General features: G+C 36.7%; 1 protein-coding gene and 1 long non-coding RNA gene across 2 annotated transcripts in view; both read left to right on the plus strand.

Moving 5' to 3' along the window:
• LOC309635275 (uncharacterized protein) overlaps positions 1 to 23,400 on the plus strand; it is a 114,496-nt gene that overhangs the window by 21,820 nt on the left and 69,276 nt on the right. The window lies entirely within an intron of this gene.
• Positions 1,726 to 22,323, plus strand: LOC309635289. Its single transcript, XR_014248730.1, has 2 exons — positions 1,726 to 5,646; positions 5,832 to 22,323. It is a non-coding gene; the product is annotated as an uncharacterized lncRNA (long non-coding RNA).

Below are 23,400 nucleotides of genomic sequence, written 5' to 3' on the forward strand. Positions count from 1 at the left end.
TTTCTCTGCTTCATTTTCTGGTTTCTCTCATTTACTCTTGCAGTCATTGATTACACTCTTTCCCAAGTGAAGCATTAAGATTTTTTTAAAAATTAATTAATTAATTAATTATATTTTTGGCTGCGTTGTGTCTTCGTTGCTGTACGCGGGCTTTCTCTAGTTGCGGTGAGCAGGGGCTACTCTTTGTTGCAGTGCATGGGCTTCTCATTGTGGTGGCTTCTCCTGCTGCGGAGCACGGGCTCTAGGCGCGCAGGCTTCAGTAGTTGTGGCGCACGGGCTTAGTTGCTCTGCTGCATGTGAGATCTTCCCGGACCAGGGTTTGAACCCGTGTCCCCTGCATTGGCAGGCAGATTCTCAACCACTGTGCCACCAGGGAAGTCCCAAAGATTTAATCTTTAACGTAGCCTCTGTTTTATAGGAAACCTTGGTTTTGACATATATATATATATATATATATATATATATTTATTTATTTATTTTAAAATAAATCCCATATAGAACTATAAAAATGTAGGAATTTTTAAAAATTCACATTTTTTTCCTTTTTCCAGATTTTTAATAGACATTTTCATACATTTAGGACAGATGATCATATATATATATATATATATATATATATATATATATACACACACACATTTTTTGCTCTGTGGAGTCTTGTAATAAATGAAATAATCTTGTATACATCTTTCTGAGATTTGATCTCTTCATAAACTATGATTTTGGACATTGTTGTATGCCAGTACACAGTGTTCTATCTCATTCTTTTAAACACAGTACTCCAGAGTATGGATGTACCATAAAGATCTAACCCATTCCCTTTTTTAAAAAAATCTTTTTATTAGAGTATAATTGCTTTACAATGGTGTGTTAGTTTCTGCTTTATAACAAAGTGAATCAGCTATACATATACATATATCCCCATTTCTCCTCCCTCTTGCGTCTCCCTCCCACCCTCCCTATCCCAGCCCTCTAAGTGGACATAAAGCACCAAGCTGATCTCCCTGTGCTTCGCGGCTGCTTCCCACTAGCTATCTATTTTACATTTGGTAGTGTATATATGTCCATGCCGCTCTCTCACTTCGTCCCAGCCTACCCTTCCTCCTCCCTGTGTCCTCAAGTCCATTATCTACATCTGCGTCTTTATTCCTGTCTTGCCCCTAGGTTCTTCAGAACCATTTTTTTTTTAAGATTCCATATATATGTGTTAGCATACGGTATTTGATTTTCTCTTTCTGACTTACTTCACTCTGTATGACAGTCTCTAAGTCCATCCACCTCACTACAAATAACTCAATTTCATTTCTTTTTATGGCTGAGTAATATTCCGTTGTATATATGTGCCACATCTTCTTTATCCATTCATCTGTTGATGGACACTTGGGTTGCTTCCATGTCCTGGCTCTTGTAAATAGAGCTGCAATGAACACTGTGGTACATGACTCTTTTTGAATTATGGTTTTCTCAGGGTATATGCCCAGTGGTGGATTGCTGTAACCCATTCCCTTTTAACTTACATTTACATGCTTCCAATTTTTTGCTATTACAAATAATGCTGCAATAAATATTTTGCAGGTGCTTCTATGTGCTATGTGCTCATGTTCAGATGTTTCTCTGCGATACAGAAGTACTGAGTGAGATTGCTGGAGATGAATGTTATGCACAGTGTAAATTTTACTGGTTACTCCCAAATCCTACATCTCCCATCAACCGCACGCATTTTTTTAAAAAAATTATTTATTTATTTATTTTTGGGTGTGTTGGGTCTTCGTTTCTGTGCAAGGGCTTTCTCCAGTTGCGGCAAGCGGGGGCCACTCTTCATCGCGGTGCGCGGGCCTCTCACTATCGCGGCCTCTCTTGTTGTGGAGCACAGGCTCCAGACGCGCAGGCTCAGTAGTTGTGGCTCACGGGCCTAGTTGCTCCGTGGCATGTGGGATCTTCCCAGACCAGGGCTCGAACCCGTGTCCTTGCACCGGCAGGCAGATTCTCAACCACTGCGCCACCAGGGAAGCCTCTTCTGCACACATTTTTACTGTGATCAGTTTCAACAATTTTCAAGCTCAGCAGCACTGGATAGTATAAATCTTTATTTTATGCCAAGCCCATGTGTGAAAAAAAATTTCATTGTTGTTTTAATTTATTTTTCCTTAATTGAAGAAGACAATTAGCTTTCCATGTTTCCCAGCCACTAAAATTTCTTCTTCTAAAAGTGCTTGTTTTTATTCTTTCCTCATGATAGCTTTTGGACCCGCATGTGTTATGAACTATGGGAATATTTTACTCTTTAACCCTTCCTGCTACTGAGGTACTGATGTTTTAAAAACTATTGACTTTTATATAAGATTATTATTAGCAAATAATTATTTTTTCATGTGGTTTCTCATTATGTTTTATTATCAAGTGAGTATTTCAATTTGATATTATGCTTAATAGAGTTCAGCACTTACCATCTTTTTAAATAATACGATTACCTATGAAGTTTTGATTCATCCCTTAGTTTCCAGAAACCTTTTTTAATTTTACCTTTTATTATTCTTTTATGACACAAGCAATTACATAATACAAATAGGAAATTCACATGAAAAAAAATCCTTTCATACATGTTTCATTTTGCTATATAACTTTTTAAATATTTTCCGTGAATATGTTTGTAATGATATACATTTTTTCAAAAAAAGACACATGATACCTGTTGTTTTATAATCTACTTTTCCCACTTAACTGTATGATGTAAACATTTCTTAAGCATGTTTATATATTTTTTTAATAAGTGTTGTAAGGAAGGTATGTTTCTGAACCTTTGCCTATCTTCAATTGCCTTCACAGATGAATACTAACTTGGCTGAATATTAAATTATTGGGACAAAAAGTTTTCCCTCAACTCTTTTTGCCAGTTATTATTACAGAAAAGATCTATGTCAGCTATTCTTTTTCTTTGTAGTCATCATGTAAATTTCTTGTCTAGGTTATGTTTATCTTTATGGATAATAAATCCATAATGTAACTTTTTAAATCCCTTATCAGTTAAATTCTCTTTTTTATGTGACTGTTTTTTTCCCTGGATATTATAGCATAGCAACGAATAAACAGCAGACTTTGATGTCAAATGTCCTTAGTTGTAAGTCTCTCCTTACTAGCTTTGTGACCATGGGCTAGTCATTTCCTCTCAATTTCTAAATCTGTAAATATGGGGATGGATTGTTGAGAGAACTGAGTGGATGGAATGCATGTAAAGTGCTTTGAAAGCTGCTCTGTAAGTGTTAACTTTTATTGGATGTTTAGATATTTGTTACCTTGCTTACATATCCACCATTTAGTTTTTTTCCTTTTTCATAGTATTTTGGAAGACTGCTTCAAGGATGTCCACTACATTACTGGTTTTATTTCTCACAGTGTTAATATCATAATTTGTGTCTTCCAATGTGAATTTTAATTCCGTTTTTGCATTTTAGCTTAAGAAAGCAATCCTCTCTTATCTTACCTATATCTTTGTTTTTATGATTCTTACTCTGCTGGTTTTCATCTCACCCTTATGGCTTTCTCCTCTATTTCATAAATGTTCTAATTTCTTGTATCTTAATTTAAAATACCAAATATACACATTTTAAATTTATTCTTTCAAAGTTCTCTTTCTTTAATTGGGCGTTAAATTTGATGTAACTTCTCTCAGGTTACCATTACTTTTTATTGTTTTTTCCTGAAGTCCAGCTTTCTTTATTTTTGTTTTAGTTTCCTGTTTATTTACTCTTGGTGTTTGCTAACACACTGGGTATGTGCATTCCCCTTGGGCCTCAGAGTCTGTTTGGTTTAGTGATGGTTGCTTCTTAGACTTCTGGCCATAATGGCTGGTTGGTACAGAGAGTTCTTGACTAGTTTTCACTACGCAACTGTTTATCTAGTGTCATTATCTAAGATCTAATCTACCTTTACATTCCACTGTCTGCTATATGTCATTTTGAGCACATAAGTACATTAAAAACTACAATCTTCAATATACTTTGCTTCCACAAATCTTGTCTCTACCTATGTCTATAATGACTCACTTGTAAGAAGTATCCGTTCTAGAAATAAATGTGCCGTTACTACTGTGCTCACACTCTATTTCCTACCCAGTTTCCTAGATTTTCAGGATTAGACCAGATGTAGAAAGGGAGGTCCCAATGGTTGATTGGGCAGTAGAATTGGGAAGAAGCCCCCTGCCTGCTTTGAAAACGTGCACCTACCACCAGGGATATATAGGTGTTCCCTCTGGATAGTACACATTGGATCCAGTGAGTTGCGATGAATTGGATTCCTGTCTAAAGCCCCCACTAGATGACTTGACACATGGTAGGTACTCAACAAATGTATATTCTTTCCTCCTCCTTATGGTGGGCAGTGCCACTGACTTTCCTTTTAGTGAGGATTCTTCTCAAATGCTTCCTAAATTCTGGTGTTAGTTCATTGTTGGTCTTAAGTTCCAGTGTATGTCATCTTTTCATTTCTTTTAGATGGTGAAGGGTGGGAAGATTTGTCAGCGACTTCCAGCCTTTTCATACTGAATTACCCATGTATGTTTTAGAAATATTGCTCTGGCATCACCATGGCAGGTGCATTGATGGGGAGTGAGGTTGAGGAAGCAAGAGTCATTAGTTGGATACTTGCATGATTCTGACCCAAAATGACAAAACTTGAACATTAGCAAGAGGATTACAGAGAAGAGAATAGATTCAAAAAGTATTTGAGAGGTTCAGTAACAATGCTTAGTAATCGATTATATGTGATGTCTGGGGGAGACTAGTAAATGAGAGGAAAGGGCCTACAATGAGTAACAGATTCTAACTTGCACTAGTGATTCAATACCTTAGTTCAGGAGAGAGCAGGTTACAGGGTGGGAATTTAAAAGTTTGTTGTTTGACATGTTAAGCATGTGAAATCTGCTGAATGTCCACTTGGAGATATTCAGAAGGTAGTTGTAACTATGGACCTGCAGTTTAGAAGCTCAGTCAGGACAGGAGATATGGGTTTGAGAGTTACCAGCATATGGAAATAGGATTTGAGTGAAAATATGTTGTATATAAGGGGGCAGATGCTAGGGAAAGGCAAGACTGCAGGCAGGGGGAGCAGTTAGAAAGTTGCATTAGTCCAGGAAAGAAATGATCACTGATTTCTTCAGAACAGCAACAAAGTAAAAGGAAGGAAAGATCACATTTCAGGAAGCTCACTGTGAATGTACAGTTAAGAATAAGGAGGGGCGGTAGTTAGGAAGAAGCCATCGGCTGGGGCTGGGGCGAGTGGGATGAAACATAAAGGCCAAGGAAAGATGTGAAAATTTGGATGCCTAATACGAGCAACCAGGAGGGAGAGGCAAAGGCCAGGGTCAAGTGAAACATCGCAGGCCCAGATGAGGCCAGAAACCAGAAATAGGTAGAGGCCACAGTTTTCACAGTAAGTGGCTTTCTCCTTATTTCCTGGGTGTTAAGAAATAAGAAGGTGGATTTGTTGCCAAGAAATAAGAAGGGGGATTTGTTGCCTTGATACAAGTTTGGAGGTTTTCCAGCTAGGAACCACAGGAGGACTAGGGACCATGAATGGGCGAAAACAAAAGGGTGAGGCCATGGGCGCATAGGCTGTGTTCAGAAGCAACTGAAACAATGCATGCTGGAGGTAGGGAGAGGGAGTTAATATTCTAGGAGAGAAAAGATGGGTAAAGGGAACAGAGACCGAATTTGGTTGAAGATGAGGTATCTTCGCTTTTGTAAAATAAGTTTAGAGGAGGTAAGAGTCACAATGACTGGTGAAAATTAGAGGCTTGTATTTAGATTTCATTTACTGGTTCTCTTCTCCTCTAGGGCTGCTCCAGATATTAAGTGCAGACCATATATGAATGAACGTAAGGTGGCTTTACTGTCTGAAGCAGAGGGCGATAGGATAGAGGTACATTCGAGGATATGATCTTTGAATTTTTGTCCATGTCTCCTAACAGATCTGATACAGATTTCTCAATTGCAGTTTGTCTACAGCCTGCAACGTCACTGTAATAATTATCCTGTGGGCAACAACAGAGGGTGGCTGTCGAAAGGATAAACCCCAACAATAAATTTATCAGATGACTGTGTGATGCTGTTTGATGGCTGTAGGATGGGTCTTCAACACCTATATTATCTCTATCCTGGCCAAGCTGTCTGAAACCTTCCTTGGATTACTTTCCTTGGATTCACTTTTTAAAAAATGCAAACCTCATGATGGCAGTAAATTCACAATAAGATAAGAATGACTTAGCTGCTCCTTTATACAGGCAGAAAAGAGTGACCAAGTGCTGGATGCATGACTGGAGAATGGGGTTTATAGTGGTTATAGAAAAACCACAAGCTGTTATTGTTATTATTTGTTTAATCCAAGCTAGTTTTTGTATTTCTAGTACCTTTATATTTCTAGTTTAATAAAAATGAATGACAAGAATGAGCCTAGCCACTGTGATTCTGTATCACTTTCAACTTTGCAAAAGTATAGTAACAATTTTTTATATATGTTATATATGTAATATTTATAAAATGTCTTTCATTCTGGTAGGTGAAATCACTTAATAAATGCGGCAAGTTAAACCAACTAACAACCTAAATATTTTTGTTGGCGTGGCAATATGTGTTTGTTTCTATGATGGTCTGTTTCCAAAGATAACTGCCCCCTTTAAGTTCCTTTAGGGCAAAGGTTTTGTTTTATTCATCATTTGGTACTCTGTGCTGTGTAAAATGTTTTCAATATAGTAGGTGATCAATGACTTTTATTGCATAAATAGCAGAAAGTGGAAAATTAGAAACTAAAAGAAAAATTATAGTTTAAAATGTATATTCTAGGGGAAACTTCCATTGATAGAAATAAGAGCCCTGCTTACTCAGGGCGCTGTCATGCATTCCTAGAAAAAACCAAAACCATGAATTCCAATGTGCAGTTATTGAAATAAACAATTCCTCTTTTTTGTGACACCAAGTCGAGGAAGCACAAAAATCTGGTTTTGGACAATTTGGTGTGGCCAGAAATATGACTTGATTCATAACACAGATTAGTTGGGTGGGTGTGATATTTCCCATCGTCTAGGAAACCTTTCAGTCCTTCTGTCCCCTCGTCAACAGCCTTTTCAGCGATAATGCCTTTGCTTTTGAGTGGGAGGACTTGTTAGACCACAAACTTCCAGACTCAATTTTTGTATATCCTGATGAAAATTCTCAAATTTCTCTGCTGAATGTAAACATCTGTGTGATGTGTTTAAACTAAAACTTACTGAGTGTTGGCAAGATTTGCTGAAGTGAATAGGGTGGTGCATTTGTATTGATGGAGTTGTTTGGGACAGTAAAGTGATAAAATAGAATAATCTAAGTTTGGGGTGTACTAGCATGTCTGCCTCAGGCCACCACCTGCCCTGTCACCTCTGCTCCTTCTATTTCCTCCCATCATGGAATCCTCTTGAATTTACTGACCTCTTTGCTTAAAATTAAATATAAGACCCTACATTTTGTTTCTTCTTTCATGTCTGTATTTTATGATCCTTCATCCTCCCCTTCTGCATCTTTCTCAAACTGTATTCCAGGATGACATCCCCAATCCAGCTATAATGCCAATAACATTAAAAAAATGAATTAAAAAAATTACAAGAGACCTCTGTAAAGAGTACCATGTAGATGTGGCTCATGTTTCCTCCAGTTTTTCATGAAAGCCTTACAGTACTGACTCGGACAAATAAATGCTGTAGATGTGATAACTGAAAAACAATAGGTTGGTATAATTCAATTATAAATGGTTACCATTTGAGACTTGCAAATGTACTGAATATCTTAAGGGCATAAATAAAAATTCATTGCAAATTGGAGTAGAGATCAAGGATAACTGAGGTGAAACTCAAAGTCAAAGGGGAAAGTTTGTGAGATTTCTAAATCCAAGTTTTATCAGTTAAGAGGAAATCTCATTTAGGGTAGAGATAATGTATTCAATGTATCTATAGGTATGAATGGGTTGCTTAGGTATGAATGGGTAGGTATGCCTATGCTTCTGAAGTAAAGTTATATAAAGCCAATATTTTTGGTGTATAAAATATAATAGATAAACATCACATGAAGTTCAAGCTTTTAAATTCTTCAGAGCCTATGGTAAAGTATCACTTTTCACATGGAAGCAGTTAACAGAGATGAGTCTCTCAAGATACTTCTTTTACAAGCAAGTTATTTTAAATTAATCTTTATTCTTTTTGAGATTTTATACTCCTTGCAAGCTAAGTTAACCTGCCACAGTTTCATAGATGCTGGCAGAAGATACAGGACTCCTGCTTCAGAGACAAAGGACCTTATTAGCAGTAACAGCAACAGCCAGAGTATTGAGCATTTACTTGTGCTGGTTCCCCACACCCCATTCTCATAAGACAGTGCAAGTATTAGGTAATATCTGTCCATGCAGTGGGTTGTATTAAAGGAGAGAGGTCCTGAGATGAGGAAACCCGAATCTTTTATAATGGATGGTAACAATTCCTGCCCTTTACTCTGAAAATGGACACAATTTTTGTTATACGAAACAATAGGCAAGCCTGCCCTTTGCTCTGGTGTGTAACCTGTCTTTATCTTCCAAAGGCTCTTTGTTTCACAAATATCCTTGAAAAGACAGTCTGGAATAATAATAGAAAGTGCCTCAGCTCATAAGATGTGGAAAAATGGAAGAGGCTCATGGAGAATTGTCTCCTAAAACAAAATTTGACAAAAACATGCTTCTCCTCTAGATATTCTACACTTAAATTATTGAGTGATCTGAGAGGCCTCTTATGATTACTTTGCCAAAGCAATGGGGCTAAGGTGGCCTCAGAGGGTCCAGAACATCTAAAGAGGGTTTGACACTTTTGTCTTTTCTACTGGATAGCTGTGGTGGTATATATATCCAACCTAATGCTCCTTTAAGCTGACTAATCTATGTACCATTCAACATCCCCTCCCCACCCCCGAAAAAAAGATCCTGGCAGCGTTGCCTCACTCATTCATGGACCAGATAGCAATATCATAAACATTTCACTACATGCCACCATCCACACTGATTTCTGACTTGCTCATGATCTCTGTAGCTCCTGAGTTTTTGCCTTATTTCCTGTCTACGTCTCTACATTTTTCTCTTGGATCTTCTGTTTAATAATACTCTTCAGATAGTGACTGGTAATCCCTGTGATAAAACTAGTGCTTGCTCCTTGGTTTATATCTGCTGTCTAGTGCTCTGCAGAGCAAATTTGATCTAGCCAGGCCTCCGGGATTCTATCTCATTCCTGAGAACTGGTCCATAGGGTTGAAGTCCACACCCAGTTTTCACCAGCTTTTATGAAAAAAAAGCCAGACTCTGCCCCAAACATGAACACCCTCTGTAAGATCCCCACAAGATGGTCATCAAGCTTTTACTTGATTTGTATTTTCTGGGTTGACAGTGGGGTCAAAAGAATCAAAAAGTAATATATAACTGGGAGATATATCTTGAAAACCATTTCAATAAAGATCCAGACCTTGGATTTAAAACCTATTTAAGTATGGATCAGATATATATGCATTAAAAAGCATAGAGAATACATTATTTTCATAAGACATGTAGAATTGCCCAATCCTGAGTGCTTCAGATATGATCTGAGACTTAGGAAATATGGTGTGAGACAGGGCTTTTCCTGAATAAGGTAGATGTTTTGTAAGAAAAGACCACAAATATTTAAAAATATTTGACTTTGAAAATAATAAACATAACCTCACTGCCCCATACAAAAGTTTGTGATCTTTAAGCATGGGGAAAACATAATGTGAGGACTGACATGAAGATCAACGTTAATAACAGTAAAGGACCTTGTCAATCTACACAAGTCTTTGTTCTGTCTACCCTTATGGTCTTGATCTTCTATTTGACTCACAATTTCCTTATTTTAATTTTTGGTATATTAATTTTTCCATATTATTTTATATATATATTTTAAGTTGCATATTAAAGCAAGATATGAACAAATACATAAAATCTTAACTGTTTTTGTATCTGCTCATTTAATTCACCTGGACGGAAATACTTTGGAATAAAATGTGACCTTAGCTCTATGTGCTGTAGCCTATAGATTCTTTTACTCTCCTACCAGAGTGGGAGGAGAATGTATTTTACTTAGAAATACTGCCTCAGTGTTTGGCAACATAGGAATTCCTGTGGATTGTTTGGAAGTCAGAAATTTGCAGAACTACAGAAGATATTAAAGCCTTAGAAATTAGAAATAAACATTTTTTTTTTCTGAATGAAGGAGAAAACTGAGCTCCTCAGGGGTAAAAATGGCTTGATACAATTAAGCTTGATACAGCCATACAATTAATGACGAAGCCAGGACCTCAATTCAAGTCTTCCTATATTAAATTCAACATTTTTTTCACTATAACTTGCTGTGATTATTTTACCTTGATATTGAAAAATGAATTGGAATTGAAGAATGAAAAATGGAAACCAATGCTAGTTAACAAAAGACAAGATAATACCCTCAGGGAATGTGGAGGTGATGCATACTGAATTACTTGGGAAAAATAGAGCTAATAACCAGTATGTAGAGACAGGTCACCAGGTTAAAAAATGAGTCAGAGATCTTAAAAATGCAGGGTATTTGGTGACCAATAGCATTTGAAGTTATAAAAATCAGATAAAGTTATAAAAATCGGATAAAGATATTTTATATCTTTATAAAGATAAAGATAATTTATGTGCTCATATCACAGCACATAAATTGATCGCTCCAGGGATCCAGCACCTCCTTCTCTATCTCCTTCCCTCTCCCTTATGAAGTAATTTCTTGGCCCTTAAAACTGTTTTCACGATTTATTCAAAATTTTGCTGCCAGAGTCCCATCCCATTTGGCAGAAGGAAGGGAACAAAGCCCCCAACAGCTCCACTGCTTTCTACAAAGGACTTGACTCCCACTGTCTATTTCTTGGCTTTGGGCAATGACAGATTACAGAATCAAACGTTGCACAGAAGTCTTGATAACAACTTAGAAAGATGACCGCTGCTTGCTTGCTTGTTCTGTTAGGTTTCTTTTTTCCACTGGAAAGTTTACTGTGTATGTTTCCAGGCTTTAAAGAAAGATTCTGAGTTTTATCTTCACAGGTATCTAATTCTCTCTGGCAGGAGTACAACTAGTAATGCTCCAGAAAACCAGATGAATATTTCTGTCTGAATAAGACTAACTTATTTTGTAGGATGCTAGTGCCTTGCAGTTACTCTAAGAACTCACTTGGCAACTCTTTTGTACTTGAACCTGGTCTGGAAATAAAAGTCTCGTTTTAACAGTCTTGTAAATAATTGTCTGTATACATAAGAAGTCAAGCTAAGGGGAGAGTGCTTTCTAGCTGGAAGGGCACATTTATACTTGGGGACAGAATTTCTGGGTTTCAGCGCAGACTCAGCTGCTTGCCAACTGGGTCGCCTTAAGCAAGTCACTCCTTAGCTTCACTGTCCTCACCTATAAAATGAGATAATGAGAATCAAACAGGAAGATGTGAGTTGAAAACTTTTCCAAAAACTGTATACCTCCTTGCGAATGAGAGTTAACCTTACTACCATCTGAAGAATGTGGGAGGATTAGAGAATAGTTGTGCCACAAACAGCCAGACTGATGAAAAATGTCAACTTCAATTTGTCTTCAATGATCGTGCATTGAATTATCTCAGCTCTGTAATATTGCTGTTTGCATTTGTGATGAAGAGTTAGTATTGCTTTATATCGGGACATTCATCCTAATTGACTGTGGTCTGGGTCGGGTTGTGGAAACTACATATATGGTGACGTTTACTGAAACAGAGTTGCCAGTGTTGAGAGAGGTACCCAAGAAGAAGGCGCTTTTTAAAGAATTTTGTGCAGTATTATTAACTTAAAATTCTGTGGAGAACCTTGAAACTAAAGTGAAAGACTACTGACTAGGACTCATGAGGACCTGGGTTCGAGTTTTGCCTCTGACTAATCCTGAATAAGGCTGATGCTGCTGATATTGACTATGCTGTTGATGATGAAGATGATAGTAGTAACAATAACTTTTTTTTACTGTAAACATTTTAATCAAAATAATACATGCAGAAAACTACATAACTTTAAGTATACAGCTGGATGAATTATCAGAGTGACACATGTGTAATCACCACACAAGTCTAGAACCAGAATGTTTCCAGTATCTCTCCATCTCTACCTTTTTCTATCACATCCCATTTTTAATCTCTACTCACTTTTTCCTCTCCAAAGGAAATAACTTTCCTGACTTATAACCATGGGTTATTTTTGCTTGTTTTTGAATGAAAAAGTAAATGAGTTATACAGTATGTTTTTAACCATAACTTTTTAAATTTTAATTAATTAATTAATTTATTTATTTTTGGCTGTGTTTGGTCTTCGTTTCTGTGCGAGGGCTTTCTCTAGTTGTGGCAAGCGGGGGCCACTCTTCATCGCGGTGCGCAGGCCTCTCACTGTCGCGGCCTCTCTTGTTGCGGAGCACAGGCTCCAAACGCGCAGGCTCAGTAATTGTGGCTCACGGGCCTAGTTGCTCCGCGGCATGTGGGATCTTCCCAGACCAGGGCTCGAACCCGTGTCCCCTGCATTGGCAGGCAGATTCTCAACCACTGCGCCACCAGGGAAGCCCCAACAATAACTTTTTATTGAGCAGTTATTCTGGGTCAGGCACTATGGTAAGTGCTTTATTTACATTAAATTATTTAATCATCTCAACTACTCTATCGTGTAGGTACTATAATTATCCTCATTTTACAGATAATTATCTGAGAATCAGACCAAAAATGATTCCTAGAAACCATTGCTACTGAGCCAAGATTTAGTCTTGACAGTCTCATTCCAAAGCCCATGTGTTTACTGAATACTCCGTTGCCTTCATGTTTCTGTGCCTTGGTTATTTCATCTATAAAGTGAAAGCATTAGGGTAGAGTCTTATCAATTTTATTCAAATTCCATCATTTTGTAGATATTTTAAAAATTTTTTTGCAGAATACAGAATTCTTAAAGCACACTTGGAGTATTCTATACCTCTGGAGTAAATAAAAGAGGAAGTAATATCACCTGAACATATATTCATTACCGTCTGGATCATTTCCCATTTAATGTCTAACTTCTACTAGTACTTTTCAAAGAATAGGCAAGGATTCAGACAGGGATTTTCTTTTTTTCAAAATTAAATATGACATATTTACTAAATTAAGGATGCATTTTTAAATGAAAGAAATGCAAGTTGGGGAAGATCAGGCAGTCATAGTACCAGTCCAAGGGCTCATTCTAAAACCCTGCTTTGCCAGCAATGAAAGAATAAGGTGAGTTGTCCAGTGAAGTGGTTATACCATGGAGATGCAGAGAATGTTAGAATTGGAAGCAGTCTTAGAGAGTATCTAGTCTGATAATTTCATTTTACAGATAAGGAAAGAGTGGGATAAAGAAAGATCACAAGCTTTGTAGTCAGACATATCTACATTTAAATCCCTATGTTTGTTACTTACTAGATATTTGACCTTTGGCAAATTAACTTCTGTGAGGCTATTCAAAGAATGCGAATAGCACACCGTAGCTCACTAGATTATATGTAAAACAGCTGGAATGATGCTGGGTATCTAATAAGCATTCTATAAAAATTAGTTCCCTTCCCACTTAACTACCTGATCCTCTGTGAAAGAGTCCTGAGATCCACTTCACCAAGCTCCCCCTTGGTCTTCTGACCTCCACTATCAGCAATGCTTCCCAAGCCTATTGGAGATTTGTCCCACTCTGCTAAAGAGAGTGTCAATGCCTGTTTTTTTTTCTTCCTCAAATGCCCCCTCCTACCTCGAGGTGCCATTGTGAAAAAATAAGCATTACTTAGTGAGAAAGAGAGAAAGGAAAAGGGAATATTTATATCATAAACAAAATGAGAAAAAATTGATCTCATCTTTCAGTCCCTCTTGGGAACTTCTTTCTTAAATTTCCTGTTTTCCCTTTGTCTACAAACACACCCAACACCGTTACAATTTGTTGTCCCAATACCTTTAAAGATTCACGCAAGGGCTTCTTTTTAATTAATTATTAATATTTTAATAATTTTAATATTAAAAATTTTTAATTGCTAAAATAACAAAAAGAGTAGTAATCTTTACTTGTTGTCCCTTGTTTCTCATCCTTTATTTATTTCTTAAGCATTCTCACTTTTACCAACTCCCTTATTTCTGAGCATATCCTACACCCCTCTCCCTCATACATATAAATCAAATTTCTTAACATTTCCATTATCAACTCTATACTCATGACTTCAGTATTTCTATTTTACCCAAATTTTACATTCTTTTTTTTCAAAGTATCTCAACGTGATTAAAACAAACTTTGTTATTTTGACAGTTACCTGCCTCTCTGGCTCTCTACGCCCATAAACATTTAAACTGATTTTATTTTCCTGTATTCCATTTCTATTCATGGCCCAACAACAATATAAATCTTGGGTATCCTTTTGGAATATCTCACATTAACAACAAGTCAGGTACTCTGCCAAGTTGTTTCTGTCATTACACAGCCCTTCCTTTCCATTATCATAGACAATGTTCTAGCACAGATTGCTAGGAAGTCGTTTCTAAAATGCTACAGTTTTTCACTCTTTGATATGTTCTCCCTCTTTTGAGCCATCCGCATAGCTTTGGCAGAAAATAAGTCAGCTTTGACTTGCCCCCTTTCCCCTCAACTGCAAGAGCTTAGAGTGCTTTTACATTGCTTACTAAAATGACTCCAAACAGCTTCTCAAGATTGCAAACAAAATCGTTTGACCCTAATTATGTCTATTTAACTTGACTTTACATTACTCCCAGTAAGTCTTCCACTTCAGCTAAGTTGGCTTTCTTACTGTCGACATTCCTTCTTCTACACACCAGGCTCACTGGGCCTCTGGATCTTCCAGTCACATCATTTCCCCAGCTCAAAGCATCCGAAGCGTATTCATGGCTCTTTGCATCTTCCAGAGCACTTCTGCAGGTATTATTCTATTTGTTCCTTCCTATATGATAAGAGATAGGTAGATATTATTATTTTCCCCATTTCTCAGGTGAGAAACCTGAGTTTTGGAAAGGTTAACTGGCTTTCAAAAATTACATGACTAACAATGGAACCAAAGTCTTGTGATTGCAAATATGGTGTTTATTACTTCAGAACACTGCTTATAATGCTTTCTGATGCCTGATTATCTTTTCATTTATTATTCAAGCCCAACTAAATTTTCTCTCTTCCTTAAAGTTTCCTATGGTTAGAAAAGCCCATGGAGAACTCATCCCATATTAGATGACTATGCAATAGATGCTTAATAAATATATTCATTGTTTATCTCTTAATATTTTTGGCTTCTTTGTTAGACCATGAATCCAAAGGGCTGGAGTGGCTTCTTTTTCTTTTTTTTTTTGGCTTCTTAGTGTCTACTACAATCGTTTGATGCTCAAATTATTTTTGTTGAATGAATGACTTCTATCTTTATAGGTCAAAGTTTCCTATGTATAGCACATATGAAGCAAGGTTTTTCTCTTGTCTTTATTATTATTATTAATTGCTATTTTTTTTTAAATGTATTTATTTGGCCACATCGGGTCTTAGTTGCAGCACACGGGATCTTCATTGTGGCACGTGAGCTCTTCTCTAGTTCTGGCACATGGGCTCAGTAGTTGTGGCAGGCAGGCTCTCTACTTGTGGTGCATGGGCTCTAGAGTGTGCAGGCTCAGTAGCTGTGGTGCGCAGGCTTAGTTGCCTCGCAGCATGTGGGATCTTAGTTCCCCAACCAGGGATCGAACCCACGTCCCCTGCATTGGAAGGCGGATTCTTAACCACTGGACCTCCAGGGAAGTCCCTATTAATTGCTATTTAAATGAAAATATAGTTTCAGTATTTAAAACACCTCTCATTTTCCCCACAGCAATTCAGTAGGTAGAATTAGCAGAAGAACTTAGATCAGTTGACTCAACAATGTCCAGTGTTTCTGCTCCTAGTCTAATGCTTTTAATTTTAATATGAGAAATACAACTTGACATTTCAATCTCACTTCAGTTCTCAGTTATTAAATCTTTTCTGAGAACAAGGTGTGGCACTCAGTTTTCTCTGAAAATAGAGGAGATGTGGATTAGCTAAGTAAAAGTTAGTGTTATCCCACTGTGATTAACCCCACGAATCACAAACAGAAATTAAAATTGACTATCTTACGTAATCATAAATAATCTTTCCTAGCTGTCATGTTACTGTTATATTGCTAAATTATCTCTACTTGGCTTGGACCTGTTCATATGACACAATTATACATGACAAGCCAAGAACAGACAATATCAAATACGTGCTAACATTGCTTAGTCTTTTGTATTCAGCAAATCTCCAGAAAAACACTAAATTGGAAATTCCTTTTTCATATGCCAAAATTGGGTTATGAATATTATATAAATCTATTTTAAATGAAGTAGAGTCACATTAAATTTTCCACATTTAAAGTATTTACTTGTAATTATCACTGACCTGCAGATTTATTCAATTATTCTGCCTCAATTATATTTCCTAAATGCTTATTCAATGCACAGATTACAAACACTCAAATTTTAAAAAACATGTTATATATAATTACTTTGGATAGAGTACAGAAGTTATATTTACTGGTAAGAAATGGAACCAGATCTCAGCCATGTCTCCTACAAGAGGTGTTTCCAAAAGTGTCTCATCCCCAGATCGTTAAGTTATTTGGATGGTTGGTTTCACTTGCTGAGATTTTAATTAGTATGTCTGGGATGGGGCTTAGGCATTTACATTTTTTATAATATTCTGCAGATGATTCTTATGACTGGTCAAGTTTTTGAATTACAATTTTAGAGAATTGTCACCACTTTTACTCAGGATTATTTTTTTCTTGCAAGACTTTTGCAGGTTGTTTGCCTCTTGCAAGGGCCTGTCTTGCTTCAAATGTATTGGGCATAGGAAACCCTGACTTACAAAAACAGAACAATTCATTCATTCAACAAAAATTATTTGAATATAAAAGCACTGTTTTAGGCAAACAGAATCTGAAAAAGATGCTACTCTAGCCCTTTGCCTGACTCTGTATTCTTTATGGAAACCAGCAGTCTATTGAGATAAAAAAATTTTTTTTAATTATTAACTATAATTAAGAAGCAATAATTCTCCAATTAAACAAGAATTCTTTAGCATATGTTTAGGAAAATGTCTGTATTAGATTCATCAAGTAATGCCACCGTTGGTAAGAAGTAGTTCTTGCTATCTAAGGGCTTACCATAAAATAAACATCTGCATAAGACTAGACAGATAAGGCAAGAATGCAAAAGAGTATAATTAAAAACTAACTTTAATAAAAATGACACAAGATTTTAAGAAAGGAGAATTCAGAGCCAAATTAAATGATCAAGAAAAGCTGCATGAAGAAAATGTTATTAAGGGTAGGCAATGAATGATGAGTAGAAATTTGTTAGGTAGAAATGAAAAAGGATGGTGCTCTATAACAGAAAAAAAGAGCTTAAGCAAATATTCTGAGGCTGGAAAACACAGTGTATATTTGGGAAACATTACATTGTTTAGCTTGTTTCAAAGTTATGATATAAGAACAGCATAGAATGAGTGGGAGGTCAATGAACCAAGTCACCAAGTGTTGGGTAGATATTGAAATTCCCATAATACAGAGCTGGTGGTAAAGAGAAAGATGATAAAATATTCAGTGAAGGAGAGGGAGCAAACTGGATGATGATAGGCATCAGCAATAAGGAAGGGTTATCACATATCAGAGTCTGATAGCATGTACTTGGAAGTAACTAGAACTTTTTTTGGAAGTTGGAAGTGGCAATAAAAGGCAGAGAGAATATCTACCGCATCCCTGTGGGTGGAAGAAAAAACCCTCAACTGAGGGATATGCAAGGTACACTGAATCTGATGATGAAGAGAACTGGTGGAGAAGAGGTTGAGAATATTGGGTTTATTGATGATGACAAACCATGAGTTCCAGGGGGCACAGTGCAAGATGTTGACAAGATGTGAAAGCTTGAGTTAGACTAAAGGATATAAGATCTAAATTGGGAGATAAGTCTAGTTGATGCACAGGGAGTGGTGATATTGAGTTAAACCAGAATGTAGGGCACGGTGATGTTAAACCTAGTCATGTCATAGGGGATGTAGATAATCAGTTGTATTTAACACTCACAAGAATCCTATCAGATACATATTTTTAGTATAAATATACAGATGAAGAAAATTAAAAACAAAGTAATAACTGGTATAAGGCCTTGTACCAAGCAGTGGAGTCTTATTTGAAAGTGGGTTTTCTGATTCAGATACTTTTTCCTCCCTCTTCCTTCCCCTTCTCCCCCTCTCTCCTCCTTCAAATCATAATCCATCCAGAGGAGATCAAGAAAGTACCATGATGAAGAAAAGAAATAGAAATGACATGATGCATTCTTTTAAAAAACACAGGAGGTTGTTTCAGGAAGAAGTTGACCAACAGACTAAAATGTTTCAGCCAAATCAAGAATAATGAAGACAAAGGAAAAACCTTTCCATTTAACTATGATGTGTTTCATTAGACTAGATTAGGTCAGATATAGCAGGATTGTATAACCCTTACAGACTGCAGAGTGCTCTCTATATGATATCCTCTTATGTTAATAACAGGCTTGTGAAGAAGATATTTCTCTATCTTGCATGAGGAAACTCAGATTCATAGAATAACTACAGCTAGAAAGTGGTAGAGCAAGGCTTCCAAACATGTCTTCTGAATTCAAGTCCTGTTCCCTTTCCAAAATCCCTGAAAATAAAAACAAATAAAGAAAAATCTTTCAAGATTTCAGTTATACTAGCAGATCTAATGCCTGTAGAATCCCATGTAATATTGGGTTGGCCAAAAAGTTAGTCGGGGTTTTTTCCATAAGATGGCTCTAGTGATGCTTAGTTGTCTTTAACTTCATTCGAAACGATTTTGCTAGATTGTATTGTGACAGCTGTCCTATCAGCGTGCATTTAAAAAAAAATCAAAATTGGTGAATTTTTGTGTAGCCATTTTAATATTGAAGATGCAAGGAAAAAAGCAACATTTTTTGCATATTATACTTTATTATTTCAAGAAAAGTAAAAACGCAACTGAAATGCAAAAAAAGATTTGTGCAGTGTATGGAGAAGGTGCTGTGACTGATCAAACATATCAAAAGTGGTTCACGAAGTTTCATGCTGGAAATTTCTCACTGGCTGATGCTCCAAGGTCAGGTAGACCAGTTGAAGTTGATAGGGATCAAATTGAGACATTAATTGAGAACAATCAATGTTATAACATGTGGAAGGTAGCTGACATACTCAAAATATCCAAATCAAGCATTGAAAATCATTTGCACCAGCTTGGGTATATTCTTTGCTTTGATGTTTGGGTTCCTCATAAGTTAAGTGAGAAAAACCTTCTTGACTGTATTTCTGCATGTGATTCTCTACTTAAACGTAACAAAAACGTTCCATTTATAAAACAAATTGTGATGGGTGATGAAAAGTGGATACTATACAATAATGTGGAATGGAAGAGATCATGGGGCAAGTGAAATGAACCACCACTGACCACACCAAAGGCTGGTCTCCATCCAAAGAAGGTGATGTTGTGTATATGGTGGGACTGGAAGGGAGTCCTCTATTGTGAGCTCCTTCTGGAAAACCAAACGATTAATTCCAACAAGTACTGCTCCCTATTAGACCAACTGAAAGCAGCACTCCATGAAAAGCATCCTGAATTAGTCAACAGAAAACACGATCTTCCATCAGGATAACGCAAGACCGCATGCTTCTTTGATGACCAGGCAAAAACTGTTACAGCTTGGCTGGGAAGTTCTGATTCACCAGACATTGCACCTTCGGGTTTCCATACATTTTTCTCTTTACAAATTCTCTTAATTCAAGCTCACCTCAAGAAACAAGAAAAATCTCAAATAAACAATCTAACCTCACACCTAAAGCAACTAGAAAAAGAACAAAGTAAACCCAAAATTAGTAGAAGGAAAGAAATCATAAAGATCAGAGCAGAAATAAATGAAATAGAAACAAAGAAAACAAGAGCAAAGATCAATAAAATTAAAAGCTGGTTCTTTGAGAAGATAAACAAAATTGATAAACCTTTAGCCAGACTTATCAAGAAAAAAAGGGAGAGGATGCAAATCAATAAAATTAGAAATGAAAAAGGAGAGATTACAACTGACACCGCAGAAATACAAAAGATCATAAGAGACTACTACAAGCAACTATATGCCAATAAAATGGACAACCTGAAAGAAATGGACAAATTCTTGGAAAAGTACAACCTTCCAAGACTGAACCAGGAAGAATTAGAAAATATAAACAGATCAATCACAGGTAATGAAATTGAAATTGTAATTAAAAATCTTCCAACAAACAAAAGCCCAGGACCACATGGCTTCACAGGCGAATTCTATCAAACATTTAGAGAAGAGTTAACACCTATGCTTCTCAAACTCTTCTAAAAAATTGCAGAGGGAGGAGCACTCCCAAACTCATTCTACGAGGCCACCATCACCTTGATACCAAAACCAGACAAAGATATCACAAAAAAAGAAAATAATATACCACTATCACTGATGAACATGGATGCAAAAATCCTCAACAAAATACTAGCAAACAGAATCCAACAACACATTAAAAGGATCATACACCATGATCAAGTGGGATTTATCTCAGGGATGCAAAGATTCTTCACTATACACAAAACAATCAACATGATACACCACATTAACACATTAAAGAATAAAAACCATATGATCATCTCAATAGATGCAGAAAAAGCTTTTGACAAAATTCAACACCCATTTATGATAAAAACTCTCTAGAAAGTGGGCAGAGAGGGAAGCTACCACAACATAATAAAAGCCATATACAACAGACCCACAGCAAACATCATGATCAATGGTGAAAAACTGAAAGCTTTTCCTCTAAGATCAGGAGCAAGACAAGAATGTCCACTCTCAACACTATTATTCAACATAGTATTGGAAGTCTTAGCCACAGCAATCAGAGAAGAAAAAGAAATAAAAGGGAGACAAATTGGAAAAGAAGAAGTAAAACTGACACTGTTTGCCAATGACATGATAATACACATAGAAAATCCTTAAGACACCACCAGAAAACTTCTAGGACTAATCAGTGAATTTGGTAAGGTTGCAAGATACAAAATTAATGCACAGAAATCTCTTGCATTCCTATACACTAATGATGAAAAACCTGAAAGAGAAATTAAAGAAACACTCCCATTTGCCATTGCAACAAAAAGAATAAAATACCTAGGAATAAGCCTACCTAAGGAGGCAAAAGACCTGTACTCAGAAAACTATAAAACACTGATGAAAGACATCAAAGATAACATAAACAGATGGAGAGATATACCATGCTCCTGGATTGGAAGAATCAACATTGTGAAAATGAATATACTACCCAAAGCAATCTACAGGTTCAATGCAATCCCTGTCAAACTACCAATGGCATTTTCCACAGAACTAGAACAAGAAATTTCACAAGTTGTATGGAAACCCAAAAGACCCTGAATAGCCAAAGCAATCTTGAGAAAGAAAAACGGAGCTGGAGGAATCAGACTTCCTGACTTCAGACTATACTACAAAGCTACAGTAATCAAGACAGTATGGTACTGGAACAAAAACAGAAATATAGATCAATGGAACAGGATAGAAAGCCCAGAGATAAACCCACGCACATAATGGTCACCTTATCTTTGATAAAGGAGGCAAGAATATACAATGGAGAAAATACAGCATCTTCAATAAGTGATGCTAGGAAAAATGGACAGCTACATGTAAAAGAATGAAATTAGAACAGACCCCAACACCATACACAAAAATAAACTCAAAATTGATTAGAGACCTCAATGTAAGGCCAGACACTATAAAACTCTTAGAGGAAAACATAGGCAGAACACTCTATGACATAAATCACAGCAAGATCCTTTTTGACCTACTTCCTAGAGTAAGGGAAATAAAAACAAATGAGCCTAATGAAACTTAAAGCTTTTGCACAGCAAAGAAAACCATAAACAAGATGAAAATACAACCCTCAGAATAGGAGAAAATATTTGCAAACGAAGCAACTGACAAAGGATTAATCTCCAAAATATACAAACAGCTCATGCAGCTCAGTATCACAAAAACAAACAATCCAGAAACTAACACAGCATTGTAAAAAATTGTAAAGCAATTATACTCCAATAAAGATGTTAAAAAAATAAAATAAAGAAGCAGCTGTGGAAATTAAAGCAAAAAACATAAACAAACAAACAACCCAGTCCCCAAATGGGCAGAAGACCTAAATAGACATTTCTCCAAAGAAGACATACAGATGGCCAATAAATGCATGAAAATATGCTCAACATCACTAATCATTAGAGAAATGCAAATCAAAACCACAATGAGGTATCACCTCACACCGGTCAGAATGGCCATCATCAAAGAAATCTACAAACAATAAATGCTGGAGAGTGTGTGGAGAAAAGGGAACCCACTTGCACTCTTGGTGGGAATGTAAATTGATACAACCACTATGGAGAAGAGTATGGAGGTTCCTTTAAAAACTAAAAATAGAACTACCATATGACCCAGCAATCCCACTACTGGGCATATATCCTGAGAAAACCATAATTCAAAAAGAGACATGTACCACAATGTTCATTGCAGCACTATTTACAAAAGCCAGGACATGGAAGCAACATAAATGTCCATCAACAGATGACTGCACAAAGAAGATGTGGCACATGTATACAATGGAATATTAGTCAGCCATAAAAAGGAACGAAATTGAGTTATTTGTAGTGAGGTGGATGGACCTAGAATCTGTCATACAGAGGGAAGTAAGTCAGAAAGAGAAAAACAAATACCATATGCTAACGCATATATATGGAATTTAAAAAAGCGGTACTGAGGAACCTAGTGGCAGGGCTGGAATAAAGATGCAGAGATAGAGAACAGACTTGAGGGCACGGAGCAGGGAAGGGGAAACTGGGATGAAGTGGGAGAGTAGCATTGATGTATGTACACTACCAAATGTAAAATGGATGGCTTGTGGGAAGCTGCTGCATAGCACAGGGAGATCAGCTGGGGGCTTTGTGACGACCTAGAGGGATGGGACAGGGAGGGAGGGAGGGAGACTCAAGAGGGAAGGCATATGGGGATATATGTATACAAATAGCTGATTCACTTTTTTGTACAGCAGAAACTAACACAGCATTGTAAAGCATTTATACTCAAAGATGTGAAAAGAAACAAAAAACAAAAAACCCCAAATTCTCTTAATGGAAAAATTCAATTGCCTGGAAGACTGTAAAAGGCACCTGAATAGTTCTTTGCTGAAAAAGGTAAGTTT

Source organism: Balaenoptera borealis (assembly GCF_965194805.1).
Source record: "Balaenoptera borealis genome assembly, chromosome: 9".
Classification (NCBI taxonomy): Eukaryota; Metazoa; Chordata; class Mammalia; order Artiodactyla; family Balaenopteridae; genus Balaenoptera; species Balaenoptera borealis.